This window comes from Leptidea sinapis, chromosome 31 (genome assembly GCF_905404315.1).
Source record: "Leptidea sinapis chromosome 31, ilLepSina1.1, whole genome shotgun sequence".
Taxonomy (NCBI): Eukaryota; Metazoa; Arthropoda; class Insecta; order Lepidoptera; family Pieridae; genus Leptidea; species Leptidea sinapis.
The window spans coordinates 2574296-2580295 of record NC_066295.1 but is presented as its reverse complement, the minus strand read 5'-3'; positions in this window follow the sequence as shown (position 1 = coordinate 2580295).

The following is a 6000-nucleotide window of genomic DNA, read 5'->3' as shown; positions in this document are numbered from 1 at the left end:
CGGTCAATGATTTATTATGACTTTCGGTGTGGGCTTACTCAACAACAAAGCTATGATAGTAAGCGATTAGCATTTCTTAATGAAGCCCCATCTCGTGCCACTTTTTACAATTGGTTTAACGAGTTAAAGGGTGGACGTAGCAATCTCAATGATGATCCACGTGAGGGACGTCCTTTAACAGCGACAATTGAAGATAACATCAGTGCTGTGCGACGCATGATAGAGGAAGATAAGAGAGTGACCTATCAGCAGATACGTGCAAGTCTAGGCATTGGTATGAGTCAAGTTCAAAAAATATTACTCGAACATTTAGGCGTCAGGAAGCTTTGTACCAGATGGATGCCCCATACTTTAACCGACGACCAGAAACACCTTCGCATGGACTGGTGTCCCCAAATGTTAGATAAGTTCAATGGTGGTGACCCAAATGCTGTATTTGACATCGTCACATGTGACGAAAGCTAGATATATTACTACAAATCCGAAACCAAAAGACAATCAGCTCAGTGGGTGTTTCCTTTCGAGGATCGGCCAACTAATGTAAAGAAAGGAATAAGTCAAGGAAAAAAGATGATTGCCTCATTCAGATGGTCGGAAAGGTACCATTTCGCGACAGTTGTGCTAGAAGATGGAAGGACAGTTACTGCAGACTGGTATGTTAATCGCTGTTTGCCTGTTGTCTTGGAAAAAATTCGACAGCAGCGCCCTCGAAGCAGGATCCTCCTTCACCACGACAATGCTTCAGCGCACTCAGCAAATCGGACTGTTGAATATTTGACTATGGCAGGTGTGGAGATAATGAGTCATTCGTCATACAGTCCTGACCTGACGCCCAGCGACTGTTATTTATTCCCAAGAACTAAAGATAAAATTCGAGGTATTCGCTTTACGAGCCCTGATGATGCGTTGCAAGCGTACGAAAATGTCATAGAAGAGACCCCTAAGGAAGAATGGTCCCACTCCTTTTCTCAGTGGCTCCATCGCATGCGACGATGTTTAGAGAGGAACGGAGATATTTCGAAAAACAATAAAAGTATTGGCAACTTTCTATATTCAGCCGTTTTTCATTTCCTAAGCATTTTCAGAGTTACCTGATACATAAAAATATCCTTTATTGCAATGGACTACAGAATGACAATTTAATATGTAGAATATACCAAGTCTGGCCATAAATACTGTTATAATTAAAGTTTTGGTTGGTTTCATCAGAGTAAACGTTTCGGACTTCATCAGAGCTGAAGACTGGCCGTTGTCAAGTCGATCTTACACCGCTGGATTATGATTTACCTATAGTCCGTTTTAGAGAGTACCACTTCGAATATTTTATATTTTAAATTGTTTTATATTTATATATTAAACTAACACATTATAAAAGTAATAAATTTTATTTGCAATAGAATTTTTTTCTTTGTTTCATGGCAGGACTACATTTTTATAAAAAAAAAGCATTGATGTGCACATACTAGGGCAGTTACTCTGGGAGGCGCCGGTGGCATACGAATTTAAATTTTCTTTGAAGGAAAACATACTGAGAAAATCTAGACACATCTGCGAAGACATTCAAAACCTTGCTGGACCAACATGGTCGAAGGCCAGATTAAGATAATGCAACGTAGAGACGTAGGTATATATGAGCTAACGATTATAAGAATCTTAAACTCGTGTCTTAGTTTGCCTCATGGGACCCCTGTTACCATATCATATCTTCACTATTTTCGAATTTTAACTTCCAATTTAGAACAATGTATTTATTCTAGTTAAATTTCTAAGCCGTACCAGTTTGCACTTACCGCCACTTTTAATATTCTTTACTTTTTACGAGAAATTATGGCTTATTTACGAAGCGATTTTAAAGAATACAACATTAATCATTATCCAATTGAGCACCATAAATACATTATGTATTTAATATAGATTAATATGGCCGTTTACAGCAAGTAATGAGTATTTTCGAAGATATTACAGATTTAAAATGCATGTTAAGACATAAATATCGGGATCACACCTAAGTTACATTTAGTAATCTTTACTATTAACTTTTGACAGTATTAAGTCTGTTTATAACTACCCCACCCAACCATTAGCACCCAAATTGACCCCCTTCCAACGGGAGCTCAATAAGATGTACAGGATAGTGTGCTATAAGTGTGATAGCAGAACTGCCCAGAATAAACTCACTGATACTGAGCTAATAAATGTAATATCTACAAGTACTTTGCAGACGAATGTACAAGTCTGCGGCTCGTCTCTGGGTCGCTATATCGGCGTGGTTAGCAGCTCGCGTGGCGCGCCGGTCGATATCAGCTCACACTAACCAACTGCTATTACCCTGTCAACTGGAACAAACGCTGACATAGCTGTCACATACAAAGCAGCTCTGCTAAATCGAATAAACTTGGCCAACTTTCGCAGCGCTTGCTATGAAATAGTGACATAAAATAGATTTAAAACAAAATTGTTTTTACGTCGATTATTTTCTTCGAGTATTATTTACGGCATGTGTGGATTGATGCATCTAATGTACTCAATAACTCTTGTGTATATAATAATTAATTTACTTTTTTTTAATTTACTCGTGTAATCCATTTAGTTTTTGACGTTTGAGTATTTTTGTTGCATCACTTTATAATTGAAATAATTTGTAAATTACATTAAAAATAAGAACTTGTAATAATCTAATATTTTTTGAAAAGAGCAACCTTAGGGTTTCTTGCTCATTCTTCTCTAAGGAAATCTGCCTTCCGAATCAGCTGTACGAAAAAAAATGATATATTTCAAGTGTAATATGATTTTACTATGAAATAAGAATATTTTTGATTTGATTTGAGTATAAAAAGCTGGTAGATAACGCGGCACGTAGGTCGGTCATCTGTTAAAATTCAATTAAAATAGCACACGTTTTAATGTTTTTTAGAATATTTACTTACTTTAAATAGTCCGTATAGACATTATTGAGTAAAATACTTTTGGGTACTTATGTACATGAATGTTGTCCGTTGGATAAAGATTATCGTAAAGATATTACAGTACAAGCAAGAATTATATTCTTATGTCAGGTCCATCAACAGAATATCATGGGTCTCACTTGTACGTGATCGCCAAGCACATTTATACTTCAACAGCTAATGACGACCCTCTCGACCCTCGCATATCTCCTGGCCGGGTATGCATGCCTGGTTAATCAAAAGTCAAATATATTTTATTTACATAAAAATCAAAAGATTGCTCGTTAATGTCAATCAGTAAATAAACAATTCAGATACATATTAATTACATAAAAGTTTAAACATATAAGTACATATTTTTAAAATAATGCAATCCAGTAAAACAAAACAACACTGAACCATAAAATCCATAAAAAAAAGAACAACTATAATGCATATTCAAATCCACATTGTAATATCGTTCACGTAATCTTCAATACTGTAATAAGCCTGCGTTTAATAATAGTTTGCAACTGTTGTGTAATAAGGGGTATTAAAACACGAATGTGGATTTGTGTGATAATAGTATCACATGAGTGTTTTAATACCTAATTATCAACAGTTGCATACAAGACTTTATCTACACCCAGAATGTGAATCCTCTAAAAGATTCTGGAACAGTTAGCTTACTGCTAACATTAAAACACCAGTCTTAGTAGTAACCTAATATCATTCATTGCTGATTATATACAAATAAAGTAAGTATTAATGAAACAATTATTTATTTTTAGTAGTAATTTACATTTTGTATAATGCAATAATTAAAATTCACTCGAATATAATGTTCTTTTTCAGCGTTTAAAATGAATCGCTCATTTTTTTTAACAAAACAATAAAAATATCGAAGAAAAATGGCGGGGATTCGAATAACCTATTTTTTTTTACGGCGCGCGATGTTCTGGTAGTGTGGTACGCGCGTAAACTAAAATGTTCTTTTTTTGAAATTCATACAGATACCACGCATCGAGCAATAAGAATGTGGCTGTCTGTTGAAACTCTTTGCGCATGAAGGGATAAAAAAAAACATAGGAGTGTTGTTATGAAATTCAGTACAGCATAACAACACTCTTTTGGATGATGTAATGGTAATTAGAACATTGGGTGTTTTAATGTTGGCAATAAGCTAACTGTTTCAGAATCTTTAATAGAGGATTTAAAGCATGGGTGTAGATAAAACATTTAAATTTATTTATTGATATTTCAGAATCATATGCAATGGTAGAAGAAAAAGTAGGTGGAAAAGGTTCTCACAAACCTCATTTACAATGTGCCAACCGACGATTCGACGATTTAAAGATTTCTCCTTTCGTCCTTATGTATGTCTGCATCTATTGTGGTTGCCGGGGAGTAAAATTTCTAGAAGCGCTTTTTCTGTGTTATTAATAAATGCGAATAAAAGTTATTCCAAATTTAAAACTTTTAGCTTTATCTTATCAACCTTTGTCACTAGATTTAGACAGGGAGAAGTAATTTTAAATTTGGGGTAACTTTTCATTGGGTTTATTAAAAAGACAGTGTAGATATTAGGTAGGTACATAACTATAAATAGATAAACGTCTTGCTCGTATTGTAAAAAAAAAACACATTTTAGTGGAAAAACACAAAAGTTGGTATCACATAATATATGTATGTTTTTACATATTAGCGCAATAAATATAGTGAAGATATTTTCTGTAGTTTTACTTCATGAACTAAAAACAATAATTCAAAAATAATAATTAATGCAATGATGGCTACCATACTTTATAGGATGAAACAGTACCGGATTAATCAAGCGCGGGGCCCGTAGAAAAACCATTCAAAAAGCTCTCTATTTATATTAGAATTAGTCGGTTGTCGAGTGTCTTTTTTTATGATAGTAAGTGACGAGACGAGCAGGACGTTCAGCTGATGGTAAATGATACGCCCTGCCCATTACAATGCAGTGCCGCTCACGATTCTTAAAAAACTCAAAAATTCTGAGCGGCACTACAATTGCGCTCGTCACCTTGAGACATAAGATGTTAAGTCTCATTTGCCCAGTAATTTCACTAGCTACGGCGCCCTTCAGACCGGAACACAGTAATGCTTACACATCCAGCTGCTTCACGGCAGAAATAGGCGCCGTTGTGGTACCCATGATCTAGCCGGCATCCTGTGGAAAGGAGCCTCCCACTGGTAAACTGTCTAACGTGGATTGTCTTAAATTCGATAAAACACATTTTAACTTAATATAACGATCAGGCAGAGATGAGTGAGCAGTGTCAGGCAGCAATTGCTGTGGTTAGTGCGGTACCGGGACGAAAATTTTATAAAAATCGATATATCTGTTTTTTGAGTGGGATCCTCCCCTCAGCAATTTCAATGTTAATATTGTAATATTATATTTTTTCGCTTCACATAATATTATAAGAACATACAGTGTACATATTATCAAGATCAACATTCGCGACTCATTACGGACACGAGAATTTTCAGGAAAAATATTCGAGCAAAATTGTAATCACTAATATTTCCCTACAGGCAGACGTGTTAAATGCATTTGGTGTCTTTGTCGCTCACGTGAAGTTCATAATAAATCTATCCTCCTCCCACAGTCTCTGAAGACTCTTCACAATTTTCTCGGAGATGCTAAGTCTTTGAACGCGTTTATTTTTCATTTAAAGAGAGCGGGAAAAATAAATTTCTCGATGAGGCCGAAGAAAATTCTAATTGGATTTCATCTTGCCGTGGCTCTTGAAAAGCGGTTTTCGAGTGAAAGCTCTTTCATTTTAACATATAAGTAGGTATATAGTATATACTTAGGATGTCGCAAAAATGAATGATGGTATTATATTTTTCATTGGTATCGAATTATATTTTCTTTTTTAAATAGAATTATAAACAACACAAAAACAATATTATTGTTTAGTTTTATGAAGTCTCGCCAAATACCATTTACGTGCGTTACGTTTTATTCGGTTATTATGCTATGAGCCATACACCGCACCGTAGAGACAGCTCAATGAAAGTTGTAGGGTAAATAGATGATAAAATT